The sequence below is a fragment of the Tympanuchus pallidicinctus genome, unplaced genomic scaffold, assembly GCF_026119805.1.
Source record: "Tympanuchus pallidicinctus isolate F22 unplaced genomic scaffold, pur_lepc_1.0 scaffold3, whole genome shotgun sequence".
NCBI classification, from domain to species: domain Eukaryota; kingdom Metazoa; phylum Chordata; class Aves; order Galliformes; family Phasianidae; genus Tympanuchus; species Tympanuchus pallidicinctus.
This window is the reverse complement of record NW_026294747.1, coordinates 86,636,658-86,654,364: the sequence shown is the minus strand read 5'-3', so window position 1 is coordinate 86,654,364 and position 17,707 is coordinate 86,636,658. Positions and strand designations below refer to the sequence as shown.

The 17,707-nt window shown below is 36.7% G+C and overlaps 1 long non-coding RNA gene across 1 annotated transcript; it reads left to right on the top strand.

The window, feature by feature from the left end:
* Positions 1-9,440: 9,440 nt before the first annotated feature.
* On the top strand, positions 9,441-9,989 carry LOC128086235 (uncharacterized). Its single transcript, XR_008209299.1, has 2 exons — positions 9,441-9,502; positions 9,884-9,989. It is a non-coding gene; the product is annotated as an uncharacterized LOC128086235 (long non-coding RNA).
* The last annotated feature ends 7,718 nt before the right edge of the window (positions 9,990-17,707 follow it).

Sequence of the window (17,707 nt, the reverse complement as noted above, 5' to 3'; positions counted from 1 at the left end):
TGTGGTTTTTGTGTTGCTGTCTATTTGAACTTTAAAAAGTTCATTGAAAAAGTATCTTCCATTATGCTCCTCTATTTAAAAAACAAGGGAAAAATGAAACACTTTAAAAGATCTAATTTAGTTTCTTAATGCGTTTTTCACAGCAGCGGAGTCTTATTCAGTAGTTTGTGTATTTTTTTTTTAATCATCTTTGAGTTGTGGCTAGAAGTTTACAGCCAGCTCCTCAGCTGGCATAAATTATCACAGTCATTAAGTTACTTCGATTACACCTGTAGCTAGAACTTGAAATAGGCCCACTTTAAAGGTGCAAAAATGTGGTGGAAAGATGAAAATGAGATGATTAATGCAGCTTTCATTGTCAACTATGCAATCTTTGATGTTAGGTATTAACTACTATAGAATGCTCTGTAAGTACTTTTTCAATCCTATGCCATATGCAGAACTTGTAAGTAAATATTTTAAATCTGACTTTGTATAGCAAATAACATCATTAATAGATCCAGTGCACCTTTTTTGTGAAATGGAAGCAAGTTTAATGCAGTGATAAGTCTAATGAAAACTCCCATTCCTTTATTCTAAACCTTGAAGGACATCAACATTTTATTACTGAGGGATTTGAGAAGGGGTGGAGAAGAGAGAGCAAGGGTCTGAGTAAAATATCTATTTTGCAAGAGAAAAGGTGCAAAAAAAAAAAAAGCAAAACCAACTCATAATTGCTATATGCTACATTTTTTTTCTAATTGCAACTTGCATCACTGATACAGTAAACAGAACTGTCAGGAGAATACATCAGTACAAGATGGCACAAATCATTCTACCAGTTTCTGTAGGTCATACTGTTCTTAACAGCCCGCTGCAGAAAACATGCTATTTTGAAATGCTTGGAGGGGCCCACCAGATATTAACTTAAGAATTATTGGTTGTGGGTAGAAATAGGCTGAAGGCATTTCCTGCTGTGAACGACACTTGGAAGTTCTCTTTTTGCAGTACTGTAGAAAACAACGGCAGAATTTATGTAGCATTCATAGACAGCAGATTTCCCCAGACGCTTCAGAAATGCTGTCAAATTAAAACTGCTCTTCAGTAGGGCTTCATATTTTGTTTTTGTTGGCTGCTTAACAATAAGTCAAGTGTGAATGTAAAATGAATCTTATTTACTTGCTGGTGGAAGTGTGGATATTGTAGGATATTGGAGTGGTTCTTTATTTATTTATATATTTACTTTCTGTTCTGCTGGAGGTGGTGCAGACTTTCTAAATGATAGCTGCTGGAAACATACTTAATCAGGAACTATGTATACTTACCTAGTGTGATCACAAGCAAGCCTCTGCTCTGTCTGACCTGACTCTTGGCCAGAAGATTTTAAGCCTATACAAATTTTCTTTCTCTCATGTATTCAGTTTTATAAGTCTTGTTAAACGCTTCTTTACCTAGAAGGTACAATATAAAAGACACAGATCATATACTGAAGAAAAGCTTTCTCTGTTGCACTATATATGTGCTGATGACACGAATAAATATGGGTCATATTTTTACTTACTCAGATACCTTTGGTGTACACTGGTGGTTCATAGCCTTTGAAAGGTATTTAATGCTATCTATTCATAGCAACCTTTACTCTTGGATAGACATAGGGATGGAATAATATCAAGGCCTTCCCCACTTCCATGTCCAGGTGATAGCAGGTAAGCATGACATGGATGCTCACTTCCCTTAGGTGTCTGTCATCAGAGATGGATGTTGGCTTATAGCAACAGGAGGTAAGCAAGGATTTTGCTGGACAACCATAGTGATCATCTGCTATATATGAGCTCTCATGAAGATGTTGACATCAGCTGCTCCAATAGTAGATTAATTACTCATTAAAGGAGGCAGGAAAACATTTTGAATCTTGCTTTTTCTTAGTCACTTTTGGATGTGGCTGCTATTTGGCACCTTGAACACAGGCACCTCACAGGCACACAGGCTTTGCCTTCTGAGGTGTTTTTCATGTTTTCCTTTAAAAGCACAGACTGAATGTTGACTGACTGAAAGTTGTGCTTCATTCCTGTGAAAAGGTGCTGAGAAGTGCGATGTAAGTTTTATTAAGATATCACTGAATTTAAAATAAATTTTGTAGACTTATTTTTCTTTATGATACAATAGGATACAATGATAGGATTGACTAGATTCATGGGGAAATGGGTTCTGTATGGCTGGCTAGCTACAGAAAAATGAATGGGCTGAAAAAATCTGAAATATCAATTTAACGCTGCAGCAATTGCTTGAAGAACCTGTAAGAAGTCAGTCCACAATCAACTTTCCCTTCTGTTTGGAGACCAAGGAAAGGAGGGATTGTCATCTTTGTCCAAATATGTAGATAGCTGAGATAACAAATTCTACCTCATAACTTTTGTTTAACTATAGCTAAAAGTGTAGTTCATCTGGTTTATGTTAATGAGAAAGATGTATTGAATATGGCAGGATCCCCATTTACCCCTATTAGAGTACAAAGGTCCACTAAAGAATGACTTTTCGCTAAGCCTAAGGAATACATGACTGTTTTATTAATTTTAAATCATTATGTGTATACAAGGAATAAGATGCTTGGCACATAATTCAAGTTGGGCATATTACTGATTTTTGGTGTACTAGTCGATTTGCACAAGGAAACTGAGCCTATTGGTTTGTATCAATTTGCACCATGATAAACAGAGGAATAAAGTCATTGGTAATATTAGCATGATTTCTAAGGAGCTGTTTGAATTTACTTGACTTTAGGGATTAGTGTGGATTTAGATTTGGTTGCTCCTAAAGTTGGAAATAACAGAATCTTTCTTATTCAAAGTACACGGAGAAAAAACTTATTTCCAAAGTTATACCATAATGCAAGGGGAGGGAAAAAGTGTTTAAGAAAGGCAAATCAACACCTTTTATAGAATCTGTAATGATTTTTAACAAAATGGGAAAAATCTTCTTTTATTACACAGGTAAAAATTGAGTATTACATTTGCAGAAAAGCGAGGGAGAGAGGATGACTGACTGACAATAGGCAAATTTAGCTTCTGTCTCTGGTTGTTAGTAGGACATAATAATTCTTTGTTATGGAGCAGCTGGAGAGTATTTCACTAGAAGCTGTTCTAATCAGTGGCTAGAATGGTCTGCAAGGGCCCCTTATCTGTCCCAAATATCAACATGTGATCAAGCCCACTCAATAATGTGTTTGGATGTATCGAAGTTTGCCTGACCACAAGCCCCATTAGGAAAACAAAAGCTTTCCTTTGTTTTTGGGAGTATCTGTATTGGACATTACAGAACTTCAGACAGGATCTCCTGTAGTATTTGAAAATGTGGAAGGGAATGAAGCCTGATGTGCTGGATATTTTTAAAGAGTTAATGAACTGACATATGTTTATACTTACTGCTGATAATCTTTCTTTGGAAAAATTGTCTAGCTTCTTAACTGTGCAAAATTGGCATCCTATATGACCTAAATTGGATTTGAAAATGGCATTTGGATAAAAATAAAAATATATATATCCCACTGGTTGTATATGATCACTTTATTATGTTTGATAAGAATGAAAAGCCCATGGATTTGATGGTCCCAGAGCCTGGTATGTAAAAGATGAAGTTCATGAATGTAAATTAGACAGGTTAAACTATCCTTTAAAAGACCCTTGATGGGAAAAAGGATGTATTTAAAATCCAATAAACTTCAGAACCCCTTAAAATGAGGTCCAGAATGCTTGCTAAATAGGAAATCTACTGTTTTTTATTTAATAAAAAATTTTTATAGTCCAATTTTTAAAAAGAAATCTTGTCACTGTATTCACCTTGCAGAAAAAATATGAAACCATATGGAGAAGCAGATTTCCACACATGTATTCCAGTTCAAAATGAATGAACTATAAGTTCTCTTTAGTAATGAGACAACAGTAAATGTTTTGAATTTTTCTGCAATTATTAAAGCAAATACTTTTAAATAGTGTATGATATTTCCTAAGCATTGTATGAAAGTAGTGTGCTTATGGTAGAAATTCTGAATAGATGTCTTAATTTTTCATATAAGGTTGAGGTGTCATAAGTAGGGATGAGGTATTTTAATGTTGCTAAGTTGCATATATTATTGGCTTTGCTGGTTAAAAAAAAAAAAAAAAAAAAGCACAAAAGAGTCTTTGTTATACTCTCAGTAGAGCTATTTATACATTGTGACTTACTGTGTCCAAAGGCTGCTTCCTGCTTCTGTTAAAAAGTAGTCCCTCCAAATAAAATAAAAGCCATAAACCCCGACATTACTCAAGTCCTGTCTATTGAAACAACAAAAAAATCACACATGATTTTGCATTGCCTACATAGAATATTCTCTCTTGAGTTTACTTAAATACAGTTCCAGATGAAGCATACTGTGAAAGCGATGTGATGCCTTTCAAACATGAAACAGAAAGATGCCTTTTACTCTTTTTTTTTTTTTCTTTAAAAATAATGATGGGCCAAGCAATTGGCCCATACAGGTGCAACTGTAGGGTATAGCTGAAGCTGGGCAGGACTGCAGCATTTCTGGTCACTGCATAGACCATAAGCTCTCTAGCCAGCAATTTTATACTTATTTCACACCATTTTCATACTTCAAGAGCACATGGAGAGATACGATGCATGCTTTTGTCTTGGTGAAGTGCTAATGCAATAATATAGTATTAACATCTATCTCTGAATGTCTTTTGTCCTCCCAGTCCCCATGATGCACCAAAGATGCTTAGGTAGGTGGTGCAGTTTAAAATGGCACCTGTGGTACTTTAAAATTGCACAGCTGATGCTAGCTGCCTAATAATTGATCTGTTAGACCAGTAGTGCCAAACCACCTGTGTTGTCTCTTCAGCTCCTTCAATACCTTTCAGTCTTGGACAAGGCAGTTTTGCAGTGTGCCTGACGATCTTGATAAGTAGTTTGTGAAAGGAGGAAGCTGTATCCCCTGTGGGCAGGTGCAGCTGAGACTAAACTAGCTGGGGATTGTCTTCTCCTGGCTTGGAACAGGGCAGGGGCTATTTCCCCTTTCTCTTTATACACCATGACTATAATGCTGTTCCCCTGCCAGGTGGGTGCAAGGGGCCATGGAGGGAAAAACACTGAACTGTGCTGTGAAATGTGGCCTTTCAGGAACATGCAAAAGAAGAGTCAATGCCCAAGTCCCATTGACTGCTCTGACTTGACAGGCCTGTCTGTTTTCATTTAGCCTTGGAAATGCTGGCTAAGCCTTTCCGTCTAGAGAAGGACAGGGCAGGAGTTGAGATCTGTCTGCAAATCCTTGCAAGGTTAATTCATCACCATCATTTTTTCTTCCATAGCTGGATGTGCTCATTAATGAGTTTCTTTTCAATTTACTGATATTTTAAAAGATGATATGTTAGGTTTCTTTTATGGATCTAGGGAAAAAAAAAAACAAAAAAAACAAAAAAACAGACAAACCCAAAACTGAGAAAAAGAATTAACCAGAGAAGATTTGCACTCATGTTGGAAGCGTGCAACTTTTCATACCTTATAGGGTTGAGAAACAACCCAACTCCAGAAAGATTTTAAAATAATCTCTTCCCTTTCTTATGAAGACTAGAGCTCAGATGCACAAATAAGAATGAATAAAAGGTCAAATGTAGGAAGTTTTCTCTGAAAATGTTCTGTATCATGTAAAAATCTTTTGTAAGATGCCAACTAACTCTTAGCATGGCTTTCTTATTAGACAGGAAGTAATTCCACTGTCCTATAGCTCTCAATCTTGTTGCTCATATTAGGAAGTTTTAACTTCAATAGAACAAATGTGTTTCCTCTCTGGGTATCACAAAATAATTATCTAGATTATCTTTATGAACATTTTTTTCCCAATATACTCAACGTGGCTTTTTTTTTTTTTTTCTATCATCATTACACAGTGAGCCATGGGACACTAGTTAACATTTTCTGTGTCAGGAACAGTCTTAGTTGGCAACAGTTATTGGTGTGAATGGCAGCAAAGTGAAAATTGGAACCATTTAACTGCATTCAACTCCTGTACATACAGGGACATATAGATCTCTATCCACTGAGCACTTTCCAGTCTCAGTTTATTTTAAAAATATTAATAGCATTTCTGGAATTATTTTGGTTTAATTAGTAAGGTTTTGCTTCAAAGTTAAAACGAATTGGAATTCAGCACAATCTCTGAACAATCTTGATTCTTCCATGCACGTTTCTGCACTAAGGAAAACAGACTCCATTTAGCATAAACTTACCATTTACATTGAAATGCCCCACCAGTATTCAATGAAGTCATGTCAGTACACACACACACACACACAAAAAAGGAAAATCCTGCTGATTATATCTATATTCCCCACTTTTTAATGACAACTTCTACTACTGTTCCCATATCATTCCATTACCTAGCAAAGTAAACTTTAATTTTCATCACAATATTTTAATCACAGATATATTCACCCATTTCAGGAACGAATAATGCACACAAAAACTTACTTTAAGTGAAAAGAAGTGTTCACACTGATCAAACATTCTGTTAAACTTTGACAAATTAAATTCTATAAACTCTGCAAGTTTCCTGGGAAGGGTGTTTGGAACAATTTGGAGAACTCCATTTAAATCCAGATCTTCTGCACTGGAAATTTATAATTTTTACATAGAAAGTTAAATTTTTAAATTATATGGAAAATACTTTTATTCATGTTCTTATGCATAAATCCTGAAGCTTCTGGTTATTTTTTCTCGTGTCAGGTTGAGTTCCCAATAATGTGAATGGAAGTTCAACTTTTGTAATGATAGAGTAATAAAAACTGGATCCGGATCTCAGGATTTGGCATGTGGACACTAGATCTATTAAGTCATCTTGTCCATATTCCTGCCAATGTAGAATTGTTCCCTTCAGCATAATCTCCAGTGCCTTATTCAGTCCAATTTTAAATGACTTGGGTGAAGCGGTTTCCATTACTTCACTTGGTTGAAGTATTACTTATTCCACAGACTAATATAATGCTTTTCAAGCTGCTTCATTCTCATGGATCGCTTCCCAATCCCAACATTTCCCCCAGACATACAAGTATGAGTAAGGGTAAGGAAAATGTGTGTAGAGCATAAAGGCCAAAAGGAAAAAGTGGCACAAAGTCCTTCCCCTCACTCAGGTTTTTTTTATGTCTTTCTCCTTGCTTCATGTTTCTAAAGTCTGCCCCTTTACTCCTGCCAATGACACTTGGACCAAACACCCTGAGAAACTGATCCACTGTGTATTTTTCTCTATTTTCTGCATGCAAATTGTTACAAAACAGTCTGTGAGCTTCTCATCTTCTCCACACCTTTCTCCTTTTATTCTCTATTGTATCTCATCATTTTTTATTTCTTTTGTTGTTTGTTTTTTATTTTTATTATTAGTAAGGCACTGCCTTATAGCATTTATTGCTGATCCTTTATTACTCTCTGCATGCCACTTAACTCTTAAGATACCATCCTCATTAGAAGAAATTTTTTAGAGGCTCTACAGACTATTTTTTGCAGGTGAATATGAACACTTGAAATAAAAATGACATTTTACAAATTATCAGGTATATTAAAGAAAAGAAACAAACCTATTGGAATAGTAGACAACGTGATGCAAAAATTACTGAGGAAGCGAACAAATTTTTGTGGGCCCTGCTTTGTAGCATATCACGTTTACACAGATAACAAAGGATTTAAATCACTGTGCATGCAAAATTAAGTTGGCATATTTGGTGTTGTAACTGAAATTCCATGCTAGGATCTTTGTTTCAGTTTTCAGTTATAAGCACAGTAGATGTTGCAAGAACAAAGACTGAATATGGCACTTTATTAAGATGTAGAAATTCAACAGCAGGAAATAATCTTCCTTGAAAGAAACCCCTATTTCCGTCCTCTTTTTTTTTTTATATATCCTTTAGTAGCTGATCACTTAAAACAGGTGCTGTAATTCATGATTGGACATTAAACATTTACGATGGATGGTGTCTGTGTTTAGAGACAACTTTATGTACCAGTGCTTGTAAGGCACTTCCTTTCAGGAATCAACTGGAAATAAGATCGTATAACACTCTGGCAGATTATAGATTCAAATATTACAGCTGCTTGAATTATTCACTGGAATTCAATTACTCAGTTCATTTTCATATATGTAATTATTCAGATATGAAACTTGATCTCTACAAGTATGTTCTTTATATAGAAGTGTTCAATAAAAGCAGTCAGAAGAGGATGCCACATGGGTACAAACATGCCTGAGTCTCATGTGCTACCAGTCCTACCCAGGTGTGTCAGATGTGACTGTTGTGATGGAAACGTCTGGAAGAGGATGCCAGTGGTTCAACAGGGAGAGTGTGCCAATGCAAAGCTGGCCATGTTGAGAGGAAAGGGAAGGAAGGGTGCTGAGGCAATGGTGAGAATTGGTGTGTGAGCACCAAAAAGCATCACTACAGTGTTGCTTGACTTATTCGTGCTCTCAGACAGAAATCAGAGCTGTGAACTACCAGTTCCTATCCCTATGAGTCTGCACCATGCAGAACAATTACTGTTACAGGAATATACCCACATTTAATGGCTCAAAAATCATTCTTTGCTGAGATGTCCAAATTTACCTTCAAGTGTTATCATCTATGATTTCAGCTATCTAAAGATGAGTGTACCTGCTGATTCAAGTCTGCACTGTACTGTGATCAGACACATGTTTAATTACATTGACTTTTTAGATAGATATATGTACATAAACTCTGATGGCAGTTCCAGCACAACTGACCCATTGCGTGGCTGCATTCTCATGGCTGTGTAGCCATTTTCTCTGCATGAATAGAGGCTTTCTCTGCTTTACCACTTCCACAGCAGTAAAAAATCACCTGTTTTAAGGAACTTGTAAAGTGAAGAGAAATCAAACTCTTCCAAAGGAAAGACACACATTAATTTTGAAAGGCATCCTAAACCATGTTGATTTTCTTCCACTGCTGAATTGTCTGTGACAGCAGACAAGCTGTTTACGTTGCATTTACTGCACTCCCCTACTCCTGTGCATGTAGAAGAGTTTGCCTTTCCTCAGCTGCAGGCAACTGTGCTACGTGTTGCAGGAAGTTTTAAGATCACTGAGTATGGACTTCAAGAGGAGCCTTTCAGTTCTCCTCCAAAAGCCACTTTTTTCTATTAGCTCTGCTGAGCCCATACTAATTACCGATTTCTCTGTAGGGCACGTTGGCTTAATTTCTATGCTGTCTTCTCATTTTTGTCAGCAAGCAGAGTGTGTTTTGTGTACCAGCAGAGACAGAACCGCAGTGAGGTGCTTTGATAGTTACACGCAGTTTGGCTGCTGGGCCCAAACACACTTCTTGCTATGCCACTCTAAGTAGCTAAATTCTTCCAGGTGGTAATGATCATTTCAACAGTTAAACTGAACCTGTAGCACCTGTGCATCTTCTCGGACAAAGCAGAAGTAGCTTCAGTTGTCAGGAATTGAATGTATTTGACTTTCCTTCTCCTGAAGAATACGTAGGTGAGTGCTTTTTTTTCTTGTCTCTGCTTTGTGTAGATAAAGCTTATATGAAAATAAAAAACCTAGAATAGACAACAAAGAAAATCTTAGATTTGAATATCCTATCCATAATGAACCATGAAGAAAATTAGATTTACTAAGCAAGATAAGCCCTGGCGCTAAGCATTTAAGGTTCCTTTAATGTTTTTGTTTGTTTGTTTGTTTGTTTGAAGTTGGATATTTAAAAGGGTACTTTTGACTTTATTCAAATGCTGTCCAATCTGTAAATTTATTTATGTGTTCTTTAGCACAGGAGACATAAAGAACATCCATACACTTTTTTCTTCTTCTTTTTTTTTTTTTTTTTCCTGATGCTTATTGTACATGGTCTGCTATTATAAGGATAAAAAACAATGAACCAAAAATGGGATGTCACCCAAGAAAAAACTGAGAAGCAAATAGAACCTGGAAAAATGAGAACACAGGAAAACAAGGCACAATACAGAAGCTATGTCAAGTAGGAAACATTACATCCTCCTTCTGTGGACAGATATCGTCAAACACACTATTATCAAAACAAAAACTTCTTTGACCATAATTGGTCATAAAGACATTGAATCCTTTTCAGGCTAGCACTGTGTTGAATTGAGTTATTCTCACACTTTCATTAAAAAAGGTTGCACTAGTGATAAGTTTGCTTGAAAAAAAATTATATACCATCAGTGTCTCTAAGATCCTGCTTCACCAGGAGAGTACGTGAAATGGGAGGAAGTATGAGGGACAAGAGAGCAGCCAGATCTATCCCTGTACTGCTGTAATATCATCATGGAATGTGGATTTTGTTAGGTATACTATTGGAGCAAACTCATAGGCAAATCTTTTATGAAGTCTTGAGTCACAAAATGGTCCAGAAGACAAGATCTTAGAAGAACCTATGATGTACATTCTTACTCTAAAATTATCTGGGTAATTGCCACCGTCTATGCTTGTTCTAGACATTGGATTTTTGCTTACCTGCTTCAGAGAAAGGGTGCATCAAGCAAATATTTTTAGCATTATTACCTAGGCTATAATTAAACGTTGTCCTCGCATGAAGAAATACAATATGTAGGACCTTAGCTACCAACAGTCTAGCTTGCTAACAGCTGTTGGCTGGTATCTTATAGTACAAGCATAAATCTGGCAGGTTTTCACTGATAACTAAAAAGAAGGAAAATACAACATGTTTTTCATTTGATTAGGTATATACAGTGGTTACTGCTTTATTTTTCTAGGTTTTTATGTGTTGGCTTTTTTTTTTTTCTTTTTTTTTTTTTCCCCTCTATATAGTTCCTCTAAGTATAGAAAACACAAGCCAGGCACTCTTTCAAGAGTATAGTTTAGGAGCCTTTAAGAAAAACTCAAAACAAGCTAACAACAGCAACCTCCCAGATGTACTCATACTGGGATCTGGAGTGCTGTAAGACCAATATGCAGAGCTCTGGCAGTAAGCCCACTGTTGAACAATTTACTGCAAAGAAGCTAAAGACTAAGGTTCCTTTGTAGGTGGCAGAGTGTCTTCACAAAATTCTGGAGTCCATTGCAGCAGTGTCTGTCATGATGATTGATCAAAATGAGGATCAAGAATATATATATATATATATATATATATATATATATATATATATATAAAAGTAGTAAGCTGAAGCAGACAAAAAAAAACCAAACAAAAACTGTGAAAGTGTGTTGGAGCTAGAGGCTTAGAATTCTCCTACTTGTTAAGGGAGAATTGAGCATCTTTTAGTCAAAAATAAGGAAGCCATCCTTACCTTTTTGTGCTCCCTAGAATCTGAAGACCTGGACTTTAAGAAAGTTGTTTTAAACTTCCTTCTTCAGATGACAGAAAATCTGAGTGATTCTTAAAAGTTATGGAAGTGATATAACATATATCTTTCTTTTACTGCCCTGAAAGGATCAATGTACTTAGTGAAGTATTTGCTTTCACCTAAGCCCAGCTATGTCTCTGACAGCTGCTGTGCTTTTGGCTTGCTATGGAGGATGCTGTGCTATGGGCAGAGGTTTACAGAACAAACAGGAACCTTTGTTTCCTTTCATTTACAAAAAAGAAAACAAGGCAGAAGGAGGAATGTTGAGCAGCTGCCCAAAAAGCTGCTTTGTTTCAGCTTCATTATGACATGATGCCTGAATTGGTTTTGTATTTTGTGTATTAGAAGGAAGCGCAGAACTATAGATGTAATAAGCAGTTTTATTTAAAATTTTTGCTGTCTGTTGAATAGAGACAACAGTGAAACTTTTAGTAAGCAGATGCTGTGCTCTTTGAAATGGGACACTGAAATCTGATATAATACCTAATAATGGAATTAACAGCAAATATGATAAGGCAAATGCACAGTTGTCAAACTCTGCTTAACACCTATTTCATCATATGGAGAGCAAAGAAACCATGACAGTACAACACAGTGGCAGCATGAGTATCTGTCTCATTTAACATCATGCTATCGTTGTCAGTTGGGAGAGCAGTTATTCAGTTTGGTGCTTTCTGCTGAATATCCAGAATCATTTGAAGTCGGTGGAAATGTGAGTCCTTGTAGTGTCTGTTTTTTACATTGTAATGTTCTGCAACCTTAAAAACAGATGTCTGAAATAGTTTATAGTGCTTTTCCTCAAATATTATACAGCACCGGTATGTGCAGAGCACAAAGGATTACCTCAGCAGCATTGTGTAAGTCTTTGTCCTTAGTTTATAGTCTCTGTGATCTATTGTATGTAAACCTTTTTATGGGACTGGGAAGGGATGGTAGCCTAAGTAAAATTAAACACTCTACTATGCAAAAAATTCTAGGGCCCTGCTGCTCTGTAAATGGGCACACTGAGGACCCAAAAATAGAATGCCTTTGGAAACAGTTTTCATTAAGTAGTTTTGACCCAAGAAAGCATTTTAGATTAGACAACAGAATGTTTGTTTTGGTGCTAGCAATAACAGGATTAATTTTCCCAAGGAAACGTTCTCTCCATTCGCTCATATTTTTAAATTTCAACGAGGAAAGCTTATCTGTTTTTATCTTCTTGTCTCCCAATTCCTGCATCACATTCATCTGTGAAAGACAGTGAAAGTTAGAGTCAAGTACCAATGTGGCTGAAGTCCAAAGAGCAGTAGATGTTTCCAAGGGAAATGAGTGACCTATTACAGTGTATTTTTCAAGCATTTGTACTATCGTTCAGTAAAATAAATTCTTGTCTTCCTGCCTGAAGAATCACGCCAGCAGTAAGCCCTTATACTGACTAAAGAAACATGCTATTTCTCAATAGAAAAATGTTAATCCAGTCTGTCTAATTTACAGCTTGATTTAGTGGTCAGATCACTGTTGGAGATTGTCACAGTACTGTAATAACATTGAACTAGTCATTGTACAAACCAGAAAGCTACTGCTCACATTTAAAATTATTGATCACCAGAATGTGATGGGAATCAGGTGGTAAGGAGAAGATGCTCAAAGATGCAGAGAGCACATTTGAAAATCACAGTAAAGGAGCTATGTGGCAGTTATTTGAAAGGCGTTGGAGAGCATGCAGCAAGAGTCCATGGATTCATTTCTTTGGTTTCCCATTTCCTAGACATATACCTTTACCAGTAGCTAGGGAGTAATGCAGCTCTTTGTTCTCCTGCTGTTATTTCATTAGCTGCTGTCATCAGATGGTGTTTGATACATCCTTAAATGAAGAGAGATGAATACACAAAATTTCTGTAGCTGATCACTTTGCTAAAAGATAGAATGCCTATGTTTGAGGCTTGCAGATTAGGTAAGGTGTCCTGTGCTTCTGGGACATAGTATAAACCCAGGACATTTTGTCTCACAATATGAGTTTGTGATGGTCTTGGCTCTGCGACTTATGAGGAGTTCAGTCTTGTGCCAAACTATGTTTTAGAGGGCGATGCTAAGCTGAAGTGGCTCAGTGAGATGTAGGTACAAACAGATACTGTGCAGCTCAGCCACGATGAGATGGCAGCGTTTTGTGAGAGGCACAGTGACAAAAACAGGGTCGTGTGAAAATTACCTGCTGAAGCTGCAGATGTTTTAGTAGTTCTTAAATCTGCATATGTCATAGGCTAAATTCAGTAAAAGATTAGGAAATTTGTTGTATGGAACAGAGTTGCATGAAACCTGAAGACAGTACCCTAGTGCCATATAATGCTAGATCTGCCTGAATTCAGATGTCCTCTCACTGTAAGCTTTAATTTTGAATTGTGGTTACACTTTTGGTTGTCTGTATAGCTGTGCCTGTCTAACTCTGAGGAGGTGGGTACTCAACTTTCTCCAAGACTGAGTTAGAAACTTCAAATAGTACATTCCTCTTGTCATTTTTTTTTCTCAAAGGCTTAGCATGGTAGGCCTTCAAGAAGACTAGAGCTTAGAGTCGCATACTATATTCACCCCATGTGAAGGGATATGTTGTGGCCCACTGTGTTGTGGTCTCATCTGCATGGGAGTACTTGCCCTTGTCTTGTTTTTGTGCATTTCTGTTAAGTGTAGTGAAAAGATCTTTAAGCACTGTTGCAATTCTTACTAGCATAAGGCTGCCTTTTGTCACAGTTTTTCTGAATATATCAACTTTTCTACAAGTAAACTTTGCCTGGAGCAATCCAGAAATCCCAGGCATGCATTTTGTTTATACATATTGAATCTACAAATCACATTCTTTAAGGCAAATGCAAAAAGTTCAAAGCTTCTTGGAGTTATATGGCCTATTGTATGTGTGGTATATGTATTTTCTGCATGCAAAAGGCAAGGTAGCAGCCTCCTCTACAAATAATGAATGCATGCAAATACTTTTGTCTAGGTTAACAATTTTGTATTCTACATGCTTCATGCTCCATGCTCAGAGTTGTGACTACCACGAAAATTCCAGAGAGAATGAAAAGGCTCCTGTCAGTAAGTTCCTTCTCAGCCATCACTACATGAACTCCATGCACAGGGCCTTTCCTGTCCCAGTCTAAAGAGTCCAGTGCCTTCACTGGATACAGCCTCAGGTGACCATCTGTACTTTCAGGTATTTTTATGTGTCAATACGTCTGAAAAACCTTTCAATTCCTTTACAACCTCTGATGAAACGTTAGCCTATAATAAGTCTTAAGGCTAAGTGTTTTGGCTTGCACTTATACCGATAATGAGAGCTGCACTTCACTGCACACAATCACTAGAAGATTGCACCAGTGTTATTTAGGTGTTTTAACAGAGAATTATGTTTCAAATTTTAGACATCAGGAGCTTAATGCTGTGGTCACAGTTTGTGTGTGTATCACGGAACCTGTGGTTAAATCGCTGAACTGAAAATTTTTCATCCTTTAGTTGTCCTAGAAATCGTTTCATTAGAGCAGTGCAAAATGTTCACAATCAAACACCAGACCACACAAAAGTCACCTGGTGTGGAGTTTTGTTACAAAGTAGTAACGCAAACCATATTTATCAAAAGATTTGCTTAGCATTGTGGAACTCCTGAATGACCTGAACTCAATTTTAAGCATATATAGTGTGTGGCTTTGGATCAGAATCATGCAAAATTCATAGCATTGCATGGTTTTGATGTGAGGTGCGAATAAACACCAGGTGAAGCACAGCCATTTCAATTGAGTTTCAATTTGATCAGGATCTGATCCTCACACGGTGTTAATCGATGTAGTTCCATTGAAGTCAGTTTTTTTGCTCCATTGTGGAGCTACATCAATTTACTTTAACTGAGGAACTGATTGAAATTTTCAGTTTGCTCAAATCTGAAAGTCAAAGTCTAACTCAGTGGGTGTGAAACTATTTGGATCAAAATGAAAGAAAATGTTTGGACAAAAACTTGTGAAGTAAAACTAGTTCTATATTTTGCAGCTGTAAGGTCACAGGCCTGAAATATATATTCCTAATGATATAACCATAAGTTAAAATCCAATGTTACTTTTTTTTCTTACCAGTGAAATGACTTTTTCTAAATCTACATTGTGATATAAGCTTAAAAGGAAAAAAGATGTTTCTACTCAAGTTCTGTAATAATTTCAAATCAAACAGAAGCTTTAGGGATGTCTAAGAACACTCATGAACTGGACTGCAAAGGAATGCCTAAGAAACGTGTATTTATTTTTTTTTTTCTTCAGTACTAATACATAAAATATATATATGGAAAGGCAGCAAAGGTATGCTAGTACTACTTAGGGTTGCAAAGATAGTTTTAAAAATAATGCTTTCCAAGTCAGAACTGCAAAAAGATCACAAATGATGTCTTTAAGTCTCGTTTTAATTCTACTTCCTTTGGTTATTTCCTTTCAAAGGGTTCCGTCATTCGTTGGATCACTCTCTACTGACTTGCCATTTTCCTTGAAATTATCAAAGAGAAAATGTAGGGCTAGTAATGCAACAGGCCATGTGTTTGAAGAATTGCTATGTCTTTCAGAGAAGCAGAAAGATAATTGCACGCAATATTAGTGATCAGGATCTCTTCATTGTCTGCATAGAAGTCAAGGCAATATTCTTGGCTGCTGAGATTTGTTCAAATGTACTGCTAAATTGCTACAACACTCCAGCATGACCCTAGTTTGGGCCACTTATTTCTGGCACAGTGCAGAACAGAGCATGCACCGGTGACTATTTCCAAGTGGTACGTTGCATGTAGCCTTGTACTTGGAGAATGGGAGAATTTAATAGCAAGGTCTTGGGCCGGCGCATGACTGATATTTACAGCAGCCAGGACTGATACACCTAATTTACTGGTGTAGGTACGCCCACTGTGCCTCATTCTTGGCCTGTCAGCCACCTTGCATATTTCATTTTTTCTCTTCTTTCTTTCTTTCTCTAATGTTTGATTTATACATTTTATTTCTCTAACTTCAGTTCAGATGTATTGTGTATGTTTGTTGCACTTGTTAGTATGACAAATTGTCATCTATCTTCTCGTATATACAAAAAAAAAGTTTTTAATAATTAATAGAGTTCTTTGCCTTCAATGCAATCTAATTCAGGATGCAAAATACAGGTTTTTTTTACTTTATAAAAGAAAAATGAAGGTGGGTTTCTAGTATGAAGAGAATGTTTTTTTGGTGAATGGATGAAAACTGAGAAGGAGCAATGAAGGAATCTATTTTTCTCAGTGGAACAAGTGAAAACTAGATTGACACTGGTAAAACACTATAGCTGCTTTCTCACTTAGATTGCAGGGTACTGTTAACATTTACGTTCATTTTTCCTTTCTTTAGACATAAAAAAGAAAAAAAAATAAGATACTGTAGACTGAATAACAATTTCTAAAGTCATTGATTTTGCTTATTAATGAGAAATAAGAGGGAACGTGTAGACAAATATCAAAGATTTTATGAGAAATAAGTACCAAAAACTTTTCAAATATTTTAGAATACGAACTTCATCTTGGTTTTCAAATGACATGCAGAGAACTTTTTTTCCTAAAACAAACAACTGACGACATTTACCAAAACCTTCCTGTTTTTTGGCAAGTGAAAGAGGCAGGCGTTTCACTAGAATGACTTTCCATTAGCATATTCCATTTGATCACTGGAAAAATTTCATTGGAAAAATAATAGTCCTTTCCAGAGAATTCTTTGGTTTCGAAATTGAGAAGATTCTGACATAAAAAGAGATTGTGCAGCAAGAAATATACTTTAAAGTGAATGCACAGGATGTATTCAAAGATATGAGCTAGAGCTTGCTTTGTGATCATTTCCAGGTGTAGGATAACAGCTCCTATTTTGCCCCTACCTGAGAATCCATTCGGAAAATGTAACAAGCTCCCTTTCCTCTCTATTTACTAATGCTGCTGATCCCTGGCGACACTTATGCTACATGTCATGGTTGTTAAGCCATAGCAGGTTAGATAAACAGGCCTGAATATTTTAAGTATGAGAAAGAAATCTCCTGTTGTAGGACTGGGAAACCTCACGCTCATCTCTTTTCCCCTGAGTGGGTGAATGATGAAGAGCAGGATCATTCAGAGAGGACTGGAATTAAAGAGTGAGAATAGCGTGAAGAGGAATTCCCCAAGACATCTCATTAGAGCAGAATCCATTGGAGAGGAGGGATGATCCAGTGGTTGATGAAATGTCTAGGCTGAGAGGTGGGAGATCTATGGCAGCCTGAGGTAGTTCTTGAAAGGTTGGCTGCTTGCCTGTCTGTCTGTTTGGGGTGAAGTTGAAGCTGCAGGCCTGCCAAATTCTGAGTGCACCTCTGTGCTCTT